Genomic DNA, 26,877 nt, shown 5'->3' with positions numbered 1-26,877 from the left:
CCAGGTAGTTGAAATTTCAGAGGCGGCAATCAGGAACACTCTCCTCCGTTAGCTGCTCCAGGTGACCTGACATCACCACACTCTCAGCTGATCGGCTTCGGCGTCGGCTGTGTTTTTTAATTGCAACGGTGTTTTACCCTGTCAATGCTTTGATGTCAGTTGTCCATTCATGGATTAAAGCATTTTAAACTACTGCACAATGAAGCGCCTCTTTTTCTTTTAAAATATACTATTTCCTGCTACGAGTGGTCTTGCTGGAGCAGCTAACGGAGGAGAATGTTCCTGATTGCCGCCTCTGAAATCTCAACTACCTGGCGTGGAAGGAAGTCTGTCTCTACTCAAAGACCAGCTGTTCCTGACCCCGAGAGAAGTTTGTTCAGGCTCGCATGATCTCTGTGGTGGGGATCCATCAAATCTGGTTAGCAGCCCCCTTTTCCTATTTCTGCACTGTCTTAGAAGATCCATAGAAGATTTACTGAAGACTTAAAGAGGAATCACACCTCCGGTTTATGATACCATCACTTTCCATATGAACTATAATTTTTTCATTTCTTTATATTCACATTGTTATTTTGTTTTAATTCGAGTAGCGCACTGAACTTTTTTCTTTATACCTTACCCATAATCCCTGTTGCCCTCAACATAAGCTCCAATTATGAAAGCCCCATTCTTTTGATCCTTCAATCCTTGGTCCTGTCACAGATCAGCTGCGGAGCTGATCTGTGTTCACCTTTACTGCTGTAGGCCGGCTGGCACCTGTTGTTCCACTAGATTGTGTTCAGCTCTGCTGCTCTCTGCAACTATGGGTGTCGCCGGTCTCACCTGTTGCTTAATATATGATTCCTTCCTGCTACTTCCTGTCCAGCCCCTCATGTGCTTCTCTATTTAAATCCCTCGCAGATCAGTTCTGGTTGCTTGAGCAACATTTGTTTCTGAGCTCCCTTCGTGTAACCTGCCTTAACCTGACCTCTCGTGAACTGATCTCTTGTGTACCGACTCAGCTCATTCTGATTACGTTGTCTGCAGCCCGCCCTTACCTTGGCTAGCTATCCAGCTCTCCTTTGCTTCATCCATCCATCCATCCTTGTCTGACAGTGTTTTCTGGTACTTCCCTAGCGAGCGGGGTGAACCCGGGGGTCGTGACCTGGGGTTAGCACGCAGCTAAGCCCAAACCCTCGTGAGGGGGTCCCTGGCAGAATACCGACTGGCCCTTAGACTCCACGCCCTGGGGGATTCCGTGTCACCTACTCGCCTGTGGGCTCACTGTAAGTAGTACTGTGACAGGTCCAATAATTGAAAGCACCTGATCCTAATGTCCCTAATAGGGATGAGCCAAACACCCCCTGGTTCGGTTCGCACCAGAACCTGCGAACGGACCGAACGTTCGCGCAAACTTTAAAACCCCATTAAAGTCTATGGGACTCGAACAATCGAAATCAAAAGTGCTAATTTTAAAGGCTAATATGCAAGTTATTGTCCTAAAAAGGGTTTGGGGGCCCGGGTCCTGCCCCAGGGGACATGTATCAATGCAAAAAAAAGGTTTCAAAAATGGCCGTTTTTTCAGGAGCAGTGATTTTAATGATGCTTAAAGTGAAAAAAAAAAGTGGAATATTCCTTTAAATATCGTACCTGGGGGGTGTCTATAGTATGCCTGTAAAGTGGCACATGTTTCCCGTGCTTAGAACAGTCCCTGCACAAAATTACATTTCTAAATGAATAAAAGTCATTTAAAACTGCTTGCGGCTTTAATGTAATGTCGGGTCCCGGCAATATGGATGAAAATCAGTGAGACAAACGGCACGGGTACCCCCCACCCCTCAGTCCATTACCAGGCCCTTTGGGTCTTATATGGATATTAAGGGGAAACCCTGCACCCAAATTAAAAAAAGTAAAGGCATGGGGCCCCCAGGCCCTATATACTCTGAGCAGCAGTATACAGGCGGTGCAAACAAGACAGGGACTGTAGGTTTGTTGTTAAGTAGAATCTGTTTGTAATTTTGAACTGGTACATTTTTAACGTGTGTAGCTCCAACCAAAATCTATTTCTAAGCTTTTTGGAAAACATAGGGAAGGGTTATCACCCCTGTAACAGTTGTTTTGCTGTCTGTGCACCTCTTCAGAAGCTTTCACCTCACTTTCTGTCCCAATGACAAATGTTTTTTTGAAAATGTGGGGGTTTTAGTGAAACAAGGATTGGTGATAAAACATCAGTGGAGAGGAGACACGTTTTCCCATATTAACTTTTACAGGAGAGAATTTCCCTTCCTAGAGGTAGATTTCATCTCACTTCCTGTTGTCTCCTTCCGTTTGCAAGTAGGAGTCATTTGTAAGTTGGATGTTTGAAAGTAGGGGCCTGCCCTATATACTCTGCAGAAATTGGGGCCTTAGGTGTTGGTGTTACCACAACACTGTAAGCCCTCACAGTTACTCTTGGTGGGCGCGTGAATGGGCCCTGCTGTGAAATATTATATCAAGAATTGTAATTACATGCACCTGTTGAACAGGGGCAGAAAACATGGGCCTTTGGTGGTGGTGGTGGTGTTGCCACAACACTGTAAGCCCTTAAAGTTACTCTTGGTGGGTGCAGGAATAGGCCCTGCTGTGAAATATTAGATCAAGAAATGTAATTACATGTCCCTGTTAAACAGGGGCTGAAAATTTGGGCCTTGGGCACTGGTGTTGGCGACACAACACTGCAACCCCTCACAAATACTCTAGTTGGAGCGCAGGAATGAGCCCTGCTGCAAAGTATTGCATCAAAAATTGTAATTACACTTTTTAATGTTAGTAATGTTAAACAGGGGCAGAAAAATTGCCACAACACTGCAACCCCTCACAGATGCTATAGTTGGAGCGCAGGAATGAGCCCTGCTGCAAAGTATTGCATCAAAAATTGTAATTACATGCCCCTGTTAAACAGGGGCAGACAAATTGGGCCTTGGCCACTGGTGGCAATGCCCAGAAGCAAAAATGTTCTTACAAGCTATCAGCATGAAAATTGAGGAGGAAGAGGATTGTGACTCAGCATAACATGATAGTCAATCAGCACCAGCATAGGCAGTCTTGAAGGGATCTCACATTTAAAAAAAATCAATCGGTTACATCAGCATCAGGTGCTTGGTAGCTGGTGAACTAAGACTGATTCATTTTTATGAAGGTCAGCCGATCGACCGAGTCGGTGGACAGGCGCACCCTGTGATCGGTTACAAAGCCTCCAGTAGCACTGAATATGCGTTCCCAAAGAACCCTGGATGCAGGACAGGCCAGTAGCTCAATTGCATACTGTGCAAGCTCTGGCCAGTGATCCATCTTCAAGACCCAGTAACCCAGAGGATTTTCAGTGGGAAAGGTGTCCAAGTCAGATCTTGCCCCTAGGTAATATTGCACCATGTGAATCAGACGCTGACGATGGTTGCTGGAACCGATCATACCTTGGGGCTGCAGACTAAAAAATTGCCTGAACGCATCGGTCAGACGGCCACCTTCTCCACCACTCCTTCTGTGACTGACCGAAGCCTCAGCAACACGTTGTCCAGGAGGACCAGGATATTGTAACCTCCCAGGCTCTGGAAAAGCGTTGCACAAACCTTTCTGCTAGGCCTCCCGAAGATGTTTCATCCTCTGCTCCCTCTGCGACGGCACAATAAGGTCCGCAACCTTACCCTTGTAACGTGGATCATGGAGGGTTGCCAGCCAGTAATCATCCCTCCCCTTGATACCACGAATACGAGGATCCTTCCGCAGGCTTTGCAGGATCAGAGAGGCCATGCAGCATAGGTTTGCTGAGGCATTCAGTCCAGAGTCCTCTGGGTCACTAAGGGCGACATGATCCGCAGCCACCTCCTCCCAGCCACGTACAAGTGCATGGGTTTCTTCGGACTGTAAATGATCCCTTGAAGACTGCTGCTGATGCTGAGTGCCAGGCTCCACCTCCATGCTGACACAATCCTCCTCCTCATCCTCTTCCTGTGTGATCAGCGGGCACGCAGGAACACTGTCTGGATAAAGGGGGCCTTGAGAGGTAAGGAAGTCCTCCTCATCCTCCCTCTGTTCTGCCTCAAGTGCCCTGTCCATTATTCCACGCAGCGTGTGCTCCAACAGGTGGACAAGAGGTACAATGTCACTGATGCATGCACTGTCACTGCTCACCATCCTCATGGCCTCCTCAAATGGTGACAGGACAGCGTATGCATCCCTGATCATAGCCCACTGGCGTGGGAAAAAAAACAAGGTCCCCTGACCCTGTCCTGGTGCCATAGTCGCATAGGTACTCATTGATGGCCCTCTGCTGCATGTGCAGCCGCTGCAGCATGGCCAACGTTGAGTTCCATCTGGTGGGCATGTAACAGATTAGGCGGTTCTTGGGCAGGTTAAATTCCTTTTGGAGGTCAGCCAGCCAAGCACTGGCATTATATGACCTGCGGAAATGCACACAGACTTTCCTAGGACATCCTGTAATACCTGTCCAAGAACCGCTGCACCACCAAGTTAAGGACTTGAGCCAAACAGGGCACATGGGTCAGTTTTCCCTGTCGGAGGGTGGAGAGGAGGTTGGTGCCATTGTCGCAAACCACCATACCTGCCTTAAGCTGCCGTGTCGTCAACCATCTCTGAACCTGCCCCTGCAGAGCTGACAGAATCTCTGCCCCAGTGTGGCTCCTGTCCCCCAAGCACACCAGCTCAAGCACCGCATTGCATCTTTTTGCCTGCGTGCTTGCGTAGCCCCTTGAGCGCCTACGGAGCACCGCTGGTTCCGAGGACAAATCAGCACAGGAAGAGGCCATGGAGGAAGAAGAAGAGGATGGGGTGGAGGAAAGAGGTGTGGCAGAATCAATACTAGTAGAATTTTGGAGGCGTGGTGGCAGAACAACCTCCAACACTACTGCACCCTATCCTGCATCCTTCTCAGCTGCCAGAAGAGTCACCCAGTGCACGGTGAAAGATAGGTAACGTCCCTGTCCATGCCTGCTGGACCATGAGTCAGCGGTAATATGCACCTTACCGCTGACTGCCCTGTCCAGCGAAACCAAGATATTGCCTTCCACATGCCAGTAGAGAGCCGGAATCGCCTTCCGTGAGAAAAAGTGGCGTTTGGGAACCTGCCACTGAGGAACCGCACATTCCACAAACTCACGGAAGGAGGCAGAGTCTACCAACTGAAAAGGCAGCAGCTGAAGTGCTAGCAATTTAGCCAAGCTAGCATTCAACTGCTGGGCATGTGGATGGCTGGGAGTGAACTTCTTTCGGCGGTGCAACAGCTGGGGCAGGGAAATTTGCCTGGTACAATCTGACGTCGGTGTACTGATAGCAGATTGCCCGCAAGTACTTGGCTGTGACACACCTAATTCTACACCTTCATTCCTCTCAGTGCAGGTTTCAGAGAGGACTGAAGGTATAGTGGGGTTGGAGATCCCAGCTGATGAGGAGCAAGGAGAGGTCTGCTTTGTTCTTTGGTGCGGTTTTTAAGGTACGCTTGCCAACGAACTGCATGGAAGGTCGACATATGTCTGGTCAAGCATGTGGTGCCCAAGCGGGTGATGTTTTGGCCACGCGAGATACGCTTGAGACATATGTTGCAAATGGCAGCGGTTTAATCTGATGCACTCGTCTCAAAAAAGGCCCACACCAAAGAACTTTTGGAATAACGCGCAGAGACAGCAGCGCCCTGCACATGCGGAGCTCTGCGGTGTGATGCAGTCAGTGTGCTGCCCTTAAGCCGGCCCCTGGAGGGCATCCTGCCTTGTTGGAGATGTGCCTCCTCCTCCTCTCTCCTATCAGGCACCCACGTGGAGTCAGTGACCTCATCATCCCCTCCCTCCTCATCACTGGAGCAAAGCTGGCAGTATGCTGCAGCTGGGGGAACATGACTGCCAGATTGCTTTCCTTCTTGGGCACCCCCTCTCTCTGGGCTCACGTTACTGCCTTCCTCTAGCTGGGTACCATCATCGGAGCCTTCAAAACGCTGGGCATCCTTCTGGAGCATGTACCCAACACTGTGGTCAAATAGTTCGGGGGACTCCTCAGGAGGACATGGTGGGGCTAGGGAAGGAGCGACTGATGCCATTGAGCCGAGGGAAGAGGCCGCATTGGCAGCTGCTTTGCCAAACAAAGTACCCTGAGCCTGGGTGAGAGAGGATGAGGAGGATGACTCTACCAAGTCTTCCGCATGTTGCGGCTTAACATGGCCAGCTGCCGAAAAAAAAGGACAAGCATGTGCTGATGAGGATGCACCGTCTCCACGACCAGCACTGTTGCCTCTAGACACAGAACCTCCTTGCCCTCTTTTATTGGCTTGTGACTGTCTGCCTCTCCTTGTTGGCCTTCCAGACATACTAATGGCCTACAGTGAGATGTAGCTGCACAAAGCTGGGATGTATATATATACTGATACTGCAGCTAGCAGAATCAACTGCCTGCGTGTAGTATTATTAGTATGAGAACACCAGCAATTGTCTTCAGGAAGCTTTAGGTGCACACTGTGCAGAGGACAAAGTACACTAACTGTAAATACTGTAGCTGCTTGCCTGTGGTATTAATAGGAGCAGAACAACAGCAATTGTCTTCAGGTAGCTTTCGGTGCACACTGTGCAGAGGACAAAGTACACTAACTGTCAATACTGTAGCTGCCTGCCTGTGGTATTAATAGGATAAGAAAAACACCACCAATTTTCTTCAGGTAGCCTTAGGTGCACACTGTGCAGAGGACACAGTACACTAACTGTAAATACTGTAGCTGTCTGCCTGTGGTATTAATAGGAGCAGAACAACAGCAATTGTCTTTAGGTAGCTTTAGGTGCACACTGTGCAGAGGACGCAACACACTAACTGTAAATACTGTAGCTAATAGGATCAAAAGAACACCAGCAATTTTCTTCAGGTAGCTGTAAATACTGTAAAAACACCTGCCTGCCTGTCAGTAGGAAGAGACTAACAGGCACGGATCTAGCTAAACTGAATACAGTGTATATATATATATATATATATATATATATATATATATATATACATACAACACCTAGGATGCATATATATATATACACAATACACTGTAAGTGTAGCTAACTGTCTCGCCTGCCTACTCTAACTTAAATCAAATGACACTGTCTCTCTCCATCTCTATCTCTCTATCAACGCCGGAACACATTACACAGGGCCGACATGCTTGCGGCCTTATATAGTGTGGGGCATGTACTAGATCCCAGAGCCATAATTGGCCAAAGCCACCCTGGCTTTGGCCAATTACGGCTCTCTGTACAGACAGCTCTGTTATTGGCCAAGCATGCGGGTCATAGTGCATGCTTGGCCAATCATCAGCCGGCAATGCACTGCCATGCTGCAGTAAATTATGGGCCGGCCCATATTGTTCGTAATTCGACGAACGGTTGAACATGGGTTTGACTCGAACTCGAAGCTCATCCCTAGTCCCTAATATCTCAGAACCCTATGCTAAAGTTTTAGACCTAACATTAATTTCCCCCCTTATCTACAATCCCCTAAACTGACTCCTTAAACCCCCTCACCTTAAGTTACCTAAACTAAAACTTCAACCCTTAAAGTTGCTCCAAACCTACAGTCCCTGACCCTTCTGAGGGCTGACCAAAAGCCCTGACCCTAAACCCGAACTCCAAGAAAAGAAAAAATGCTCACTGGCAGTGGGGCATTGTTTACATCTGGGGTACTTGGAAAAGTACTTTTACTTACCCAATCCTCCACTCCGGTAAACTCCTGCACTGCTAGAAAGGCCTCAGCAGCCTCTTTTCCCCTGGCAGTCAAAGGTCCTCTAAAGTCATCAAGATCAATGCAGGGCCTATACACTGATGTGAGGATGCTGAGAAACAGTCCACCACTGGAACACGGAGGAGTGCTGCCCAGTGGTGAAGTAGAACAATGGGTAATTAAAAGTGCTTTCTTCGTACCCTAGACAGAAACAAACTAACCCTTGCAGTATGGGCGCTCTTCTAATGCAAGGGAGGGTTTGTACTTCTCCCAGAGTTGGGCTTTAAAGGGTATTTTTGCAACATTAGATATTTTACCTAATATGGAAACCTGCACCTGGTGTATAAAGAACTAAATCTGTCCTGAGGTATAAATCCACCAGGTTATGAATAAAGTTAGAATAGCATTAAATTAACACTTTTTATACAAGCTGGGGGTGTTGACATGGCTATTATTATGGTGCATCCTGGCAGCAGTGAAAAACAAAACTTGCAGATGACACCAAGCTATGCAGTGGAATAACATGATGTCTCCAACTTACAAGCAAACCTCAATGCACTGTTTAATTGGGCAACTATGTGGCAAATGAGGTTTAATGTTGATAAATGTAAAGTTATGCACTTGGGGGCTAAGAATATGTATGCATCATATATACTAGGGGGAGTACAAATGGGGGAATCCATAGGGGAGAAAGATCTGGGTGTTCTGGTTCTTCAGAAGCTTAATAATAGCATACAATGACAAGCTGCTGTTCCAAAGCAAGCAAAGTCCTTTCTTGTATTAAGAGATGTATAGACTCCAGAGAGAGAGATACCATTTTACCCCTGTACAAATCATTAGTAAGACCTCATCTGGAATACTGTATGCAGTTCAGTTTTGGACAGCAGTTTACAAAAAAGGATGTCGAGGAACCAGAGAAAGTGCAGAGAAGGGCAACCAAACTGATAAGAGGCATGGAGGAGCTGAGCTATGAGGAAAGACTAGAGGAACAGCTCAGTAGATTGCTTTAAAAAAACCTGGATTCTTTCCTAAATGTACATAATATAACTGGGTACTAACATTTATAGGTAAAGTTGATCCAGGAAATTTCCGACTGCCTCTCTGGGGATCAGGAAGGAATTTTTTCCCCTGCTGGAGCAAATTGATTCATGCTTTGCTGAGGCTTTTGCCTTCCACTGGATCAACTGTGGGTATAGGATTGTGTATGTAGGATTGTAGGATTTTTTCCCTCCTTTTATTGGTTAAACTAGATGGATTTTTGTCTTTTTTCCAACCAGACTAACTATGTAACTATAATCAGTACACAGCAGTCGCCTGCTTCTTAACAACCAGCTATTCACAATGAATTTGGATCATTCTTTATATTATCAAATGAATTTGAAAATGTGACATCATCTGAATGAAAGGAATGAACAAATGCGTTAGATATTTTTCATTACAACTTTTTTTGGATTTGTTTGCCATTCATTTCTATGTCCATTTGGAAATTTGAATACATCCGAACCTCCAAAAATTGAATAAAAACTAAACAAACTGCACATGTCTATTTGCAAATGTAAGCAAAAACAATTGTTGAAACTGTTTAGTACTGTTTAGTTTGTAAGTGTGTTGGGAAATTCTTTTTGTATTGTATTGTTCTGCGATCTATTCTGTGTACCTTACTTTAAAAGCTAGTTGTAAATTTTTTAGAGGTGGTGCCATTTTTACTTTGCTTGAAGGTTTACATACGCTTTAATTAATTTTAAACTTTAATAATAAAACAACCAATGTTTAATTTAAATATATTATATAATATATATGTATATACTGTACAATATATAATATATCATATATCTATATGTGTGCTGTATGTATAAATAAGGCAATTGTGAGCATAAACACCCTTGTCTATCTACTTGTTGACAGGTGCAGCTTGCCTGCCAATAGATGGTTCTGTTGCCATTATGGCATGGTAAGGGGAAATTTAAAAGGAAATGTTAACTTCCCTTTTAGAAAGCCCTCCTCTAGTGATGTAATGGGTGGAGTTAGTGTCCATATAATTGCTAATGTGGCAGGGTCCCCCAGAGAGTCCAGGGTATGGAAACAGCACACCCCAAAGTTGCTAAGATGTAGCCTCCTGCAGAGCTGATCTAAAAAGCCCTTTGCAGAGCAGAATTCCTAGGCGAGGTGGTACAGACCATGGGAGGAATAGCTGTATCACCCTGTTTCCACTTGCCTTCTTCTATAGGTCCTGTAGTGGGGTGCAAAAGGCCTTGGAGCCTTTGAGACAGAGTCCTCTAATGTGAGTAATATTGGAAGCCTGGGAATGATTATGTCATCTGGGAGTGTGCCTGGCTGGGCAGAGCCATAGAAGGGACATTGGGAAGAAACTGGTATATTAATGGAGGCACCTTGTTCCCCTTGACCCTCAGATGTGGGTCCTGGACTTGGTGATGGAAGCTGAATGCTGTGGACTTAGTATAGGTAGGTAAGTGGTCCCAATTATGTTGTGCTCTCAAGGATAGGAATAGAGGAAAGGGAAGATGGCTTAACTAAAAGGTGTGTGTTTGCGCTCTGCGCTGAAGTAACATACATAGTCAGATTTAAAACATAACACTAGTCCATCTAGTTCAACTGATTAAACACAAATAGAAAACCTCTATATACACTATTCTAAAAGCAAAAACAAAACAAAAACCCCCAATAAAGCATGGACCAAATTCCTTTCTTAACCCCCAGGAGGCAATTTGATATTCCCTTCCCATGGTGGTATTACCTTTAAAAATTAAATATCCAAAAAAGCATCCAGCTTTTTTGAAACAATCCACTGAACTAGCCAGAACTAGTTCCCTGAAGGAGTCTGTTCCACATTTTCACAGCTGTGAAGAAGCCTTTTTGTATGTAAAGGTTAAATCTTTTTCCTCCAGACGTAAAAAGGGCACCTTGTCCCCTGCAATGTCCTGAAAGTGACAAACTCTACACCAAGTTCACAATATGGACCCCTTACGTATCTATATATGTTAATCATATCCCCTCTTAATTGCCTTTTATCGAGACAGAATTAATTTAGGTCAGCTAATATTTCCTATTAGCTGAGCTCCTCCATGCCTTTTATCAGTTTGGTTGCCCTTCTCTGCACTTTCTCCAGTTCCCTGATATCCTTTTTGTGAACTGGTGCCAAAAACTGAACTGCATATTCCAGATGAGGAATCAATGATCTGTACAGGGGCAAAATTAAAATTTTCTCCCTGGAGTCTATACCTCTTTTAATACAAGAAAGTATTTTGCTAGCTTTAGAAGCTGCTGCTTTGCATTGCACGCTATACTTCTGTGGTTCACAGGAGTGCAGTTCGTTGAAGGCTGCTGTCAGCTGACATCACGGAATCGGTCCAGGCTTCAGAAAGATCTATGGTCGGGATCCACCCAGAAGCCTGGATCAGCACCTGGCTCAGCCTCTCAGGAAATGGCTGAGAGCCTGAGCCAGTTCCTCTCACCCCCTCCACAGCCCAGTGCTCCAGTGAGTGCAGGAGGGGAGAGCAGAGAGCCGCTGACTGACAGTCACAGCTCTCTGCTTTGAGCGTAGGAGAAGAACTGAGTGATCAGTGGTGTTTGATCACTCAGTTCTAACTACAGAGCCAGCAGTTTATAGATGCAGCATCAGATGATGTATCCACCTAGGTGAATATAAATGTTAGTTTTTTTTTTTTTAAGCCATACTTCTCTTCTAATTATATGATTAAACAGAACATTAGGTTATGATGACTGCTAACCAGATGTTCTTTTATATGAACATTAGTAAGCTCCACAGAGTTTAACAGGTCCAGCAGAGCATAATTACTAGTTGGGGCCTCTATGAACTATACCATAAAATTGTCTTGTAATAGGTTTATAAATGTATGCCTTTTCACTGTTCCAGCAGTGCCATTACTACACTCCATTTCAGGGTATTTAAAATCTCCCATTATTACCCCTGTTCCAGCCCTGGCAGCCCTTTCTATCTGTGCAAGGAGCTGAGTCTTCACCTCCTCATCAACACTGGTCGGCCTGTGACAAACTCTAATGATTACCCTTGAAGTACCTACACCCATATACAATTCCACCCATATACAATTCCACCCATAATGCATTAGCATTATCACACTCTTCATCAACTAGGTCTTTATTCACACTCTCTTTGAGATTACTTCTCACATAAAAGAAAGACACCACCACCTTTAATTTTACCCGCCTATCTGAAAGAGAGCATATCCAGGAATATTAAGAGCCCAGTCATGTGAAGAATGAAACCAAGATTCAGCAATACCAATGCAATCATAGTTCTCTTCTTGCACCAAAGCTTCCAAATCTCCTAATTTGCTTGGCAGACCTCTGACATTTGTGAAAAAATGCTTTAATTAATTCTTACATTTTTCACTTGTGTTTTGCATATCTTTTCAGCAGTACACACAGTACTATAATTGCCAATGATTGTGTGTATCATGGAAAACATCTTATCACCTGCAATAACCTCTCCCCATCTTCTCCCTTTCCACCCTCAATTACATTAATGTCTAACCCCTGACTGACTTGTCTACCCCATTAGGTTCTAATTCTCCCTCCCCCCAATCCTAGTTTAAATATTCATCCAGCCTTCCCATAAACCTCTCCCGCAGCACAGCAGACCCTCTTCCATTTAGGTGCAGACCATCTTTAGCATTCTTCTCTCCTATTCCAAAGAAAATAACCTTGTGGAGTCTTCCCGCCTAGTTCTTTAAAATGATTCTTAAGGAATCTCCACATTTAATGTGAGCTTCCAAAATGGCAACCTGCTTGCATCTGTCACAACGATATATATATTTTTTAAATTCTTTAAATCTCCTGGTATTTACTGCAGAGAGAAGACTCATGAGCAAATAGAAGTACCTGGTTCTTTTGGTCTGTCACAATGGTATTCACCCTGGAGCTGTTGCTTCATTATTATATACATGTGGCACACTGAGCGCTGAGCAAAACCTTCAACCTTGCTAGCACTCATCCCAGTTACAATTTTATTACTTACAGGAAATTTAAGAAGTTATTTACAGGTTAGAAAATTCCAGTTTTAATGCCTATATTCAACTCCTGATTTTTAACATGCCACTTCTGTGATTAATTCACTTTGATCACAAATTCCACAATGTAAGCCAACATCAAATGTGAGCAAGCTCAAATGTGAGATGTGCAGAACATTATATATGCCTCTGAACAATTAACCACTCCACATAATTAGCAGACTAAAGAAAAAAAGTGCTCTTTAAAAATGGAGGTATCAGAAAAGGAGGGAGAAAAAAAAAGAAAATAGAAAGGTGTTTTGAAAGCTAAAATTAAAGTTCACAAAGAAGAAAAAAACACTTGTAACCACAAGCAATCCCCAAGCAGTCAAAAGCACTACTCCTGGTTTCTAACTTGCCACTTTTTCCACAATTCCATTTTGTTCACACATTCTACATGTAGGCCTGTTTCAAATGTGAGCAAAAATCAAGTGACTGCTTCAGAATGTCTAACCTCACATGTAGCATTCTATGCCAAAGATTCTGATAGTATGTCAAATGTGATATGTCACAGGAAGTTAAGTGAAGTTGCAGTAGAGTGCTGGATATGCAATTGTGAAGATACAGTGGCTACAAAGGCTAACACACTGGACAGGTGGAGAGCGCAAGGGCTCTGAATTTCCCTCCTGATTGCACAAGTGACCATGGTGATGAAAAGTAACAGCGAGAGAGTTTATTAGAGTTCATTCATCTGTTCAAGCAAAGGTACCCCATGTTTAAGGCGAGCGATTTGATCTACAGTGCCTAGCATAGCCTGGAAGACCCCACCCAGGGGTAGGCCTGTAATGTGACCCTTGCTTGGTGATCAATGAGGAGGGGAACAAGGAGGACGTGACAACCACTCCATCCCCCCCCCCACCTTTGTTCACTTTTTTCTCTAAATTACAGCTCCCCTATGTACCAATATAGCATTATTATACAGTACTTCTTTTGCAAAAATAAAACAGCTTTCCATTTATTTTACGCACGCATACCTCACTGACTTTATGACAGTTTCAAAATACTGCTCAATTACTTCTGTCTTACTTCCTAGACAGACTTTAGGTCATGACACAGGAAGGAGTTGACCAGCCTAGGGTAGATGATGCAGGGTGTGTGCTAATAATAATAATAATAATATCAGCTGGTCAACTCCTTCCTGTGTCATGACTTAAAGTCTATCCAGGAAGTGAGACATAAGTAATCGAGCAGTGGTTTGAAACATCCATAAAGTCAGCGAGGTAAGCGAGTGTAAAATAAATGTAAACCTGTTTTATTTTTGCTAAAAAAGTATATAAATGCTATATCGGTACATAGGGGAGCTGGAATTAATACAAAAAAAAGGAAAAATCGAGGGATTTATTGATGCTATACATTTTTCGAACCAGTTTCATTAGAACTGCCATAACGGTCTCCTGTAACCACACTCCTAATGTCAGTTTGGGTGTTCATTATATACAAGATCAACAAATGAGTTTCACACGTAGAATTTTGCACCCTGCGATTTCATCACATACAATGAAAAGAAGAAGCTGTATGTTAAACACTGCAGTTCATTTATCTCCACTTTGGAATTTCTGTGGTCGAAGGACTTGGCAATGGCTATTACTGTTTCGATATACTATTGTGCAGTAAACTTTAGGTATTTATTCGAAAACTGCCCAGGCCTCAGCGAGTTTTATTTTTCTTTGTGCACAACCAATTGCTTTTAAAGTGATTTATTAAAAGTGATGTTTTACTTGTTTTCTCTGATCTTTTCAATATATACCCTTGAGTAATCCCTAAATTTAATGTTCTTTCCCTGACCCTAAGCCATATCAGAACATAACTCATAACGCACTATGGCTAACTTAACCCGCAGCCTAAAGTCATACTAATGCCTGGTATTTTTTTACCTAATAAGAAAAATAGAGTGTTTATAATTACGGTACCTGATCCATGGAAAGATATTGCACAGAGAAAGGCCTTTACCTCCCCTTCTGATGTCTTCTCCCGCCACTGTTGGCTATTGAAACCACTACTATAAAAATATCCACTTTACAGGGCTACCACAGAAGTTCAAACATAAAGAAAAAACAAAAGAAAAAAGTGTATATCTACGTATATGCAAATAACATATATCTTTTTTTATAAAATGCTGGTAGTTTTAAAGACACCAAACACATATTAAAAACATAGGTATATCTATTAAAATCAAACTCTCCCTAAACAATCCTTCTAATAGGAGAAATGGATAAATACAACCTAAAGCATAAATAAGCTCGCTAATAAGTGTATTAAAATAAGATGGAGTATAGGCTGAAATTACATAATCACTTTGGAAAGAAACAGTCCATGTTGAAGAGTCCAAAAAATAAAAATAAAGTTCATCAAGGAATATAAGTAGGGACACAGGAGCACAGGAGTGCCAGCAACTCAGGGCAAGCCTCTTGTTAGAAGCAGAAGCAGTCTCCAAAGTACATGCAGAAAAAAGAGAGAACGCAGAAGCGCCTTGTCTGCCTACGTCTACGATATTTAAAATGTTTGTAACCTTAAAAAAAAATTCACTGCCAGCCCCTCTCTTTTATGCAGCCATAACACATTGTGTAAGTGTTTGTTGAAAACGAAGCATTTAAACACTTTTTTTCAGATCTTTTCTGGCTGGTCACGTGACTCCCAGCCGCTCTCCTACTCCATCTACCGGCTATAGTAGAAGGGGCTGAGATCTCCCTCTGATGTCAGCTGGGGAGGTCACGTGACTGCTGTGCTGGCCACTCAGCCCCTCCCGCTGTAGCCATTAGATGGGGGAAGAGAGCGGCTCGGAGTCACGTGACCGGCCTGAAGAGATCTGTAAAAGGGTATTTACAGGCTTCATTTTTAACAAACACTTACACAGTGTGTTAAGAGAGGGGCTGGCAGGGAATTTTTTGTACAGTTTACTTTGCTACTCATTGCGGCATGAGGGGGGCAGAGATGGCTCACACACACAGGAGCTGACAGACAGGGAGGGAGGGGAGAGCTGTGGATGACGAAGTCACGTAAACTGACCACAGTAATTAGGACTCAGAAGCCACAATTACCATGGCCAGCACACAGAGGGGGACACAGGAACAGGCAGGACCAGCCAGGTTTTTTACAGCTCAGAGAGGGGCAGATTAGACAGCACAACCACTGTGCTGTTTAATTTGCTATAAGGGAATAGGAGCTTTTTTTTTTTTAGGGGTACAACAACTTTTTGTTATTTAGTTTGCCATCTAACAAGACTTTCTAGATAAACCTATACTATTTAATGATTTACTTCCTGCCCCGTAGATACTCATAGCATCTCTGCTTTTTATTGTTATGTTACACAGATGTTTTTATGTTTCCATGTATCATGTACCATGCATTTCTGATTGTAACCAGTATATAGTGCCATATGTAGAAGGCACTATGGACCTATACACATTGCTTGACAAAAAGCACGCCTGACAGGTCATTCTCAGTGCGCATGCTCAGAAACGCATCATAACACGCCCAATGACTTCATCACGCCTGACGCTGCACTCCACAAATGCTCCAGCCCTGTCTCCTGGTTCTCCTCCACACACAGCTGGCCTCCGGGATCCAGACAAGCCTGCAGCTATGCACCAACAGTGCGGGTGGTGACCCCTATTCACCGTAGATGGACTTTGATATGCGTGTTTTTTATCCTGACAAATGTGAGTTGCCTATATCACTTTCTCTATAATAAATAGTTAACAGTCTGTACTTAGAGGCACTTCTGTGTTCTTTCTTTTCTAATAACAGTTTTAAACATGCAGTACATATCATCAAAAATGGAAAAAAAAGATGTATTAATCACATTTAAATAGTGCTCTTTCAGGATATAAAAGATCCTTGTTCTAAGTTACTTGAATATGTGTATTAAGAATGTTTTTGTTGGTCTTGGAGTCCATAAAAATAGCTGTAGAGCCTTAAATCATAAATATACGGTCATCCACTTTATTCATGAAAGCTCTTTAATTATAACATTTTCAGATCAAAATCAGGAAAACTCATCAACAGCTTCATGCATTGCTAGAAATATTCCTCAAAGGCAAATATATATTATAATTTAAAAGAACCTTTAATGGCATGATCCTCCAGACATAATAGTTGCATCCATAAACTTAAACCAGCACGCTGGGGATATTTAGTAAGTCAGTAAATACTTTATGGATGTTATCCGGATGCTCTTTGCACTCTAAGTATTTAAAAGTCTTATGCCGCATACATACGATCGGAAATTCGGCCAGCAAAAGACTGATGAGAGCTTTTGGTCGGAAAATGCGACCGTGTGTATGCTCCATCGGACTTTTGATGGCAAAAGATTGAGAGCATGTTCTCAATTTTTCGGTCGGAAAAAGTTCCTATCCGCAAATGCGATCGTCTGTACAAATTCCGCCGCGCAAAATTCCTACGCATGCTCGGAAACAATTTGACGCATGCTCGAAAGCATTGAACTTCATTTTCTCGGCTCGTCGTAGAGTTGTACGTCACCGCGTTCTTGACGGTCGAAGATCAGAGAACTTTTGTGTAACCGTGTGTATGCAAGGCAAGCTTGAGCGGAATTCTGTCGGAAAAACCATCCAAGTTTTTTCCAACGGAAAATCTGCTTGTGTGTATGTGGCATTAAGGTGATTTAAATCTGTAGTATGAAAAGGGATATCCACCCATAAGTCTCTACAGAGACCACCAAGACCACATATGTATGGCTTGTATTTTATCACCAGGTCTCCGGTGGATTTAACCTGTAATCTGTAGTAAAAAGGAATGTCCACACAGGTTTCTACAGGGACCACCGAGACCACATATGCCCGGTTAACATATCACTCATATTGCTAGGAGTTCAATAAATAGATGACCATAAAAATAAAAAGGTCACTCACTCTCATGAGACATCAGATTGAAGAGATTTCATTCCATGTGTAAACGAAAAAGTCCATCCATCCAAGAAGAATATAGGGAACATCACCACAGGATCAATGGGAGAGGAAAAATCATCTAACCAGTTTTGTTGGTATCCCAACTTCCCCATAGACTGCCCAGGCTTTTTGTCTTATATTTTCACTTGATGATTGAGGAGCAACGGAGATACCTTTGTACAGAAGCATAGTCAATCTGGGGAGAGGGTAATGTTAGATGCATTAGCAAATTTAGATGGACTTGATCAACAAATTGAAGCCAAACTTCAGCTAACACTTTTAAGGCAGTAACAGTTTGTTTTTTATGTTTGGGAAAAAAGAGTTTTCATAAATGAATAAAAGCTGACCGTTGTATATGCCCCTCTCATTGTTAAATGGTTAGACACAACCTTCTAACTGCCACTTTTGCTGGAGAGTTTAGTCTGCTAAAGGAAGTTGAACAATAAGAGACTTATGCAGGCCATACATGAGTCGAATTCCGAACAAATTTTCTTTAAAAAAATCCGAAATTTTGTGCGTTTTGTTATCCGATGGTGCCACCATTGATTTCGAAATTCAACCAACCAAGCCTTTAATTTCCCCTCATGTTGCTACAGAAAGTAATTTTCGTGGAGGGAATCTTCTTTTCTTTCTGGGATCTTTCTTTTCTTGCGCTTTTTCAATTATATTTCTCACATGATTCTCCCGTTATTGATTAGAAAATAGTTTGTTTTTCAAAAAATTTCCAACATGCCGAACACCTAAATTCAATGGCTGCACAAAAATCGGACGTTGCTGTGGCCCACTAAAGGTGCGAAATTCGAACAAAAATTCTTAGATAAGATTTTCAAAAGAAAAATCTTTTGGAATTCGACCCATGTATGGCCAGCCTTACTGCCTTGATTACCAGGTGAAAATAAAAGGAAAAAAGACTACCGGTAATTATAAAACGACTGCAGTGACTACATCTAAGAATTGGTAAAATGCATTTTTGGTTTTGGTTTTAATACAGCTTTAATCCGTTCCAAGGAATAAATAGTAATAAAAAGATCCATTTGTATTTCTATGGATTTTCTAACTGTAAAATGGAACAAAACTTTCATATATTAAACAACGATTTGTGTATATAATAAACACCTTTTGCAAAAGAATGCCAGACGAAAGCCACACTTGAAATAGCTGAGGGCTGGAAAGCCTCTGAACATTTCACTAACAACTTCTGCAGAAAACTACAAACTAGCAGCACATAATTTATGAAATGCCAGTGTACATTAGGAGTTGCAAAGGGATATTCTCTAAGGGACAGAACAGATAACATTAATCTATTTCAAAACCTTTTCCAAGTGCGGCTGGTATTAAAGAGCACTAAACAGCGACATGCACATAACTCCAGATTCTGCTATAATAAGTGTTTACACTACGGGGACATTGCATTGTTGGTCTGAGAACTGAAATATGTGACAATATTGTTTTACAGTTAGCACTTCATTATTCAGTGAAGTGTACAGCTGTTTAAAATGAAAAACTCTTCTTAGTTTCTATCTAAATTATAGGAATACTGGAAGATTTAGTTCAGTATAGTAGTCAGTGATGTCACTACTACATCCCCTTCCCTTATATAGCTAATGTCAGCTCGGGGAGCTGTCATTTAGCTATGAGTAACTTCGGGATCAGCTGTATACTTCAGGTCATCAGGTTTTTTTTTTTTTTTGGCGAGTTGGCAGGCAGCAAACATTGTGATTGACAATGGCATGAGGGACATTTTTTAGAGATTTTAATTTTTTAAATAAAGGACTTGTCAAACATTTGGGTGTCTTTATTTCTTGGTGAAACCTTTATTTTTTTTGTGAATAAGTAGGGGTACTATGTACTCCATGTGCATTCATTTAGGGAGGGCTGGTATCTGTGGTCTGGGAGCCCCCTTTTTATTAAACGGTGCTTCCAGACTCCAATAAGCCCCCTGCCAACAGACCTCCACAACCCCCGCCCAGGATTCTGAGGAAGAGGCCCTTGTCCTCATCAACATGGGGACAAGGTACAAGCATTCCCTCCCCGCATGTTGAGGGCATGTGGCTCAGTATAGTTTAGGAGGGAGGAGCATGCTTGCCCCCTCCTTTTCCTAACCAAGCTGACTAGATGCTCGGATTAAGGTTCTGGTATGGATCTTTAGGGGGACCTCATGCATTTTATTTGTATAAGGTACAACCTTAAAATCTATAACAAACTCAAAGGATATTTTCTTTTTTAATTCTTGCTGTAGGATGTGCTTCAGCAAAAGTGACAGTTACAAAGAAAAAATGACACAGTTTAATTGGACAGCAGATAAAACTTCATTGCCAGTTTCAAACACACAGATCCCTCCACAGGTCCCCTGCTATGTATTTTGGGGGACCTTTGAGGGCTGTGTGCCATTTATTATTAAGAAAAAAAAAAAGAAACCAAGAGGGATGGTCATTTGTTGGCAATTTACGCATTTATTATTTATTGCCTTTGTAAATGTCAACGCTTTTTTTTTTTCAATCAAGTAATTTTTATTTCATTTTCAAATTTACAACAAAAACAAAACAACAACAAAAACAAAACAAAAAAAAATATTATGCCTTGCAGATGCATTTAGAATTTTGCTTTAAACCTTTTATCACATCGAATTAAATTTAATAATACATTTTTTCCCACATAAGTTTAACAATATAAAGCCAACCATTATATTATATTTAATTAAGTTACTACCCCCTGTTTGTCTGTATGTCAATATATATATTGATGTAACTAAGTTACATCAATATACATATACAGTTATCCTGTCAGCGCTTTAAACAAATCACTGCTCCCAGCTGCTTGGAATATCAAGAAAATTGACATTTACTGTATAGTTTGACAGATTCAGCTCCCATTGATTTCAATAGATTTTGGATTCGGCCTCCAAATTTATTTGAAGTTCACTGAATTCTGCCCTAACTGAACCCAGGGCAGTTCAGCTCATCACTAGTTGACAGCCTGCAAGATGAAATGCTGTCACTGGCAGCATCTTTAGGTAAGAAATCATGCAACAGATTCACAAAAACTGTATACAGTGAGGTATGAATGCCAAACTTCTCAAAATAGATTTGGGGTTTACATACACTTACATTAATTCATATTTATAGCACATTTCTCCCTGGACAATCAACCTATCACCATATCTTTGGAGTGTGGGAGGAAATTGGTGAAATCTGGTGAAATCCCTGGTGAAATCCGGTGCAAGCACAGGGAGAACACGCAACCTCCGTAAGATAGTGCCTTGACCTGATTTGAACCAATGACCCAAGGTTTGCAAGGCACAAGTGCTAATCTCTAAGCCACTGTGTTGCTACATACTATTCAGTTTCCATAATTAGTTTAATAAACAGTCATATTGTCATATTTTACATCATTTATTTAATGGTACAGTGGAACCTCGGACTACAAGCATAATCCGTTCCAGGAGAATGCTCGTAATCCAAAGTACTCACATATCAAAGCGAGTTTCCCCACTGAAGTCAATGGAAACTAAAATAATTTGTTCCGCATTGACTTCAATGGCATGCAATACCACAGTCGGCCAGAGGTGGGGGGGCGCCATAGAGCCTCAGAAACGGCTGGAAAGGCCCGAGGACACCTCGGCTGACCTCGGCAGACTTTGGAAAGACTCCATTCCTGAGGTTTGCCAAAGTCTGCCGAACTGTCCTCGGGCCTTTCTGTGCATTTCCGAACGGCACCAATCAGCGCCGCTGGGCTCCGGCGACCCCCATCTCAGGCCAAACGCGGTACTGCACACGCTTTGGCCTGAATCGTGCTTGTTTTGCGAGACAACACTCGCAAACTGAGTTACGATTTTTAAAAATACAGTGCTCGTATTGTGAAACGTTTGTTAACTCGCAATCCAAGGTTCCACTGTATTACACGATATGTGCATTGTTTTTTGTTTTGTTTTTCAAGTTACTTTCTGGCTGGATTTTATGTGCCCACCTACCATGAAGGCTTACTCATCCTGCATAGTTTAAAATAAAAATCCAGTTGGACGAGAGAGAGACAGAAATAAATAAGGGAGCTAATGCATAGTCTTGTTCTAGTAAAAATTTGTGTGCAAAATTAAAATAAAAACAAGCAAACACCATGGTAATTTCCAGGAGCTGAAAACAATGTGCCCGCTATGGATAAATCCTCAGAGGGGGTAGCTTGACTAATGAAGAACTACTGATACAAGACTGTACATCCTTTAGCTGGGAGCCACTGATACCTAGATGCCAAATTCACAGTCAACAAAGTCTGTATAGGCTGGCTAACTTAAATTGGAACTTCACCCTAAGGGGGACGTTCTGCTTTATGCCCTCCACCCCTTCTGTTTTTGGCACTTCTTGGAGGGGGAGGGAGCAGGATCTCACCAGAAGTCCCCCCCTCTTAGCTACCTTCTGGGACACGTCACAGGTCCTAGAAGGTTGTGGGGCCATTCACAAAGCGCAGAGCAACTTGAGCATGGGCAGTGGGCAGCCGGCTGTGAAGCTTCAAGGAACCACAGCCAACTGCCCATAGTAAACATGCCAACCCCGGGACCTAAAGACTGAAGAAAAAGCAATTCGGCGCTGGACCCCTGAACAGGTAAGTTCCCTATTGTTAAAAGTGAGCAGCTACAGTATTTATATCGCCTGACTTTTGTTTATTTTTTTTAAATGCTGAAAAAATGCTTTAAGGGTTGGTTCACACCAGAACGCGATGCAGGAAACCCCACGTTCTGTGTGTGTTTCCTGCACCACGTTTAAGATGCACTGCACTTGTGGCCTGTAGTGGGTGACAGTGTTATTTTTACAAATCCCTAAATGCAGGTCACAAACACAATGAGTTTGCCTGTACCAGATCGCATGATACAGTAGTACCATGCAATCTGGTTGAAGTCCTTTTTTTTTAAAGTAGTGCATGTGCTATTATTGGTGCAGTCCAGCACAATTTCAGCCCCTTCAAATGAAGGGGCTGAAATCGCACTGCACCCGGATCGCCTATGAATCGCACAGGAACCCAATGTGTTTCTGTGCATTTCATTGTGTGAACCGGCCCTAACTGTAACTATATAACTTATTTGCCTACTTAAAATGGTTTTACATAGTTTTTAAGGACATTTATGGCTTTTGTTTGATACATTGTTTTAAAAAAATATCCAAAATATCTGCTCAAATTTTTCATTATAAGCTGATAAATGAAGAATTTTTTTTGTGAAAATGCAGTTTATAATAATCTCTATTAAATGAATTAATGTATCAAGGCTGTACTCCACATTCAATGACCACCACCACACACATGCTTACAGTAGTATACAATGTAAAACCCTCATATGGACTGCAAGAGTCATGTAAGACTCTCATACCACAAAAACTGTTGTTTAAACAAAAAAAATGATTGGCAGGTCTATTATGAATAATATTATTATAATATAATACTATTACTATAACATGAAATAATTAATATTATGAATAATATTAATTAATATAATATAATATTAGTTTATTCACCTGCACAACAGTATATTTGGAGCAGCGCACAGATTAAATAAAATTGTTTTGAATAAAACCATTTATAAAAGCATCACATAAAAACTTGTCAATTGTACATGTCCAACATGTTTCATCCTATACATGCTTCATAAGGATTTACAAAGCACTTTTGTTTTGAGATGTCCGCCCATCACTTGGGGGTTTTTAGGCATCCAGTAAGAGATGCCGGTCTCCTCAAGATGCCCATCTGGAGCACATATTAGTGGACAAATTAGCCCCCAGTGGTTTCCTATCAGTCTGAAGAGGTGGAACAGTGTCACCTTCAGATTGGCAGACATACTGCAGCCCAACACTTTCCTACAAGCACTTTCAGCCAAAAAGGGAGCAGATTTAAATCCCTATGCTTTGAATTACAAATCTCCCATTTGAAGGGAGGTTGCTCCACTGGGATTACAGGCCCCAACACAGGCAGGAATTTAGCTGTGGAGTTTACTGGCTAATCATCTAGCTAGAGCTTCTGAATTCCAGATAGGATCTATGGTTGTCATTCATCTGTGTACAATTACACCTATTTCTCAAACTGTACTTTTTAATCTTGTTGCCTTTATATGGTTGATGGCTGTATTTTTTTATCTGTCTGACCAATTTCTTTTACAGAGCTTTACTCAATTTAATAAAGCCCATTTAAACTGTTTCCAGGTGGGGTTAGGGTTGCCACCTGTCCGGGATTGACCCGGACAGTCCAGGTTTTGAATCTTGTGTCCGGGCTTCAGGCAGACTTCCGAAAAATTTGTTAATTTTAGTTTCATTCGGTTTTTTTTTTTTTTTTTTTTTTTGAGTCATTCGTTATTATCACAATTTGTAAATTCCTAAAGTCTTAAATTCGAAAATTCCTAAATTCCTAAATTCGTAAATTTGAAAATTCGTAAATTCGAAAACTATAAAATTCAAAAATAAAAAATAAAATCTGAAAAATTTGAAAGAACGAAAATGTGAAAATTCTAAAAAGTAACTAACTAACTAACTAACTAACTAACTAACTAACAATAACTAACTATTAAATTATAGGCATTAGAATTTCCTTTCAAATTTGGCTGTTAGTGAACATAATGAATTTACGAACGTAACAAATTTATCCAAAGTTATAAATTATCCGAAATAATGAATGCTGCATCTAAACAAATGGAAAGGATTGAATTAATAATAAATAATAATAATAAAAAGTTTTTATTATTAATATTATTATTGTTATTTATTATTATTAATTTGTTCCGTTCCATTCTTTTAGCTACGGCATTCGTTATTTTGGATAATTCATAGCTTCGGATAAATTTGTATTTGTTACATTCACTAACAGCCAAATTTGAAAGACAATTCCAATACCTATAATTTATTAGTTAGTTATTATTTCAGATTTTTGAATTTAAGAATTTATGAATTTGCAAATTTTTGAATTTACGAATTAATGAATATTCTGAAAAATTTGTTAAACAGGTTTTCGTTAATTCTAAAGTTTCCGAATTAACGAATTTGTTGAAATTAGTTAAAAAAACAAATAAATTCCTTGTGGAAAGTGTTCAGAATCTTCTGTTAGACAACAATATATGAAATAGGGGTACACTCCAGTATCTTATTTTGGTTGATCTAGATGGACTTGTGTCTTTTTTTTAGCCTGACTAACTATGTAACTATGTAACTATATGTAACTTTTTTTCCTTCTAGTTTTAAATGAGATACTGGAGTATATCCCTATTTCATATATTGATGTCTAACAGAAGATCCTGAACACTTTCCACAAGGAATTTATGCCTCTATATTATTCATGTAACTGAATGATTAGCATTAGACATGTGCAATTTGTTTAGTTACAAATTTGTTTTTTAACTAATTTTGACAAATTTGTTAATTCTGAGACTTTCGAATTAACGAATTTGTCAAAATTCGTAAAAAAAAACAGAACAAAAAGAATAGTTACATAGTTAGTCAGGCTGAAAAAAGACACAAGCCCATCTAGTTCAACCAAAAAAAAAAAAACATACAATCCCATATACACAATCCTTCACCCACAGTTGATCCAGAGGAAGGCGAAAAAGCCCAGCAAAGCATGCCCCAATTTGCTACAGCAGGGGAAAAATTTCCTTCCTGATCCCCCGAGAGGCAATCAGATTTTCCCTGGATCAACTTTACCTATAAATGTTAGTACCCAGTTATATTCTGTACACCTAGGAAAGAATCCAGGCCTTTTTTAAAGCAATCTACTGAGCTGGCCAGAACCACCTCTGGAGGGAATCTATTCCACATTTTCACAGCTCTTACTATGAAAAAACCTTTCCGCATTTGGTGATTAAACCTTTTTTCTTCTAGACGTAAAGAGTGCCCACTTGTTCTCTGTCATGACTTTAAAATGAAAAACTCGACACCAAGTTCACTATATGGACCACTTATATATTTGTACATGTTGATCATATCCCCGCTTAATCCCCTCTTCTCAAGAGAGAATACATTCAGTTCCTCTAATCTTTCCTCATAGCTGAGCTCCTCCATGTCTCTTATCGGTTTGGTTGCCCTTCTTTGCATTGCCTATAGCAACCAACCCAGTGATTATCGTTTTTATACAATATACTATTATAACCTAAGCATGGAAGGTGGAATTTGAAATGAATCAACCAAAAACAAATGGTGTCCTAAGGGCATGATCCCATCACTAATCGTAATAGCTATAGGAACAAAAAGAGACTTTAACCATAACTCCCAGGAGACCAATATCATAGAATACATGTAAATATGCATTTTAATAAAATCACAAATGTATTTTACAAACTTTAAAAAGATGAGGAGCACCTCAAACATATCTTGAAACAGGTTACACATAGCGGATTATAAATAAGACACCCTAACAAATTGATTCCTTTGTACACATCCTATTATTTTTTGCCCCCTCAGGCTGGGGGGAAACAAACTACTCCCACATACTTTGTGTTGGTTGGTCTGTTTCTTGATTAGACAGGTATGTGCTGTACATGTTGTGTGGGTATTTAAGGTATGTAGTATTTTTTTTTACCTCTGGGTGGTATAGACAGTGTGGGGTTGAGTTACTAAAACAGGAGAGTGCAAAATCTGGTGCAGCTGTGCATGGCAGCCAATCAGATTCTAACTTTAGCCTGTTCAGTTAACCATTTCAGCCCCGGAAGGATTTACCCCCTTCCTGGCGAAGCCCTTTTTCGCGATACGGCACTGCGTCATTTTAACTGACAATTCGCGGTCGTGCAACGTTGTACCTAAACAAAATTGACGTCCTTTTTTCCCCACAAATAGAGCTTTCTTTTGGTGGTATTTGATCACCTCTGCAATTTCTATTTTTTGTGCTATAAACAAAAAAGAGCACCAATTTTGAAAAAAAGCTATATTTGTTACTTTTTGCTATAATAAATATCCCCCAAAAATATATAAAAAAACTAATTTCTTCCTCAGTTTAAGCCAATATTTATTCTTCTACATATTTTTGGTTAAAAAAAATCGCAATAAGTGAATATTGATTGGTTTGCACAAAAGTTTTTGCGTCTACAAAACAGGGGATAGATTTATGGCATTTTTATTATTAATTTTTTTCATTAGTAATGGCGGCGATCTGCGATTTTTAGGAAGGCTTTTGACACCATATTGGGACCATTGGCATTTATACAGCGATCAGTGCAATAAAAATGCACTGATTACTGTGTAAACGTC

Source organism: Aquarana catesbeiana, linkage group LG04, assembly GCF_042186555.1.
Source record: "Aquarana catesbeiana isolate 2022-GZ linkage group LG04, ASM4218655v1, whole genome shotgun sequence".
In the NCBI taxonomy this organism is placed as follows: Eukaryota; Metazoa; Chordata; class Amphibia; order Anura; family Ranidae; genus Aquarana; species Aquarana catesbeiana.
The sequence above is the reverse complement of the archived record's forward strand: the minus strand, read 5'-3'. Positions refer to the sequence as shown.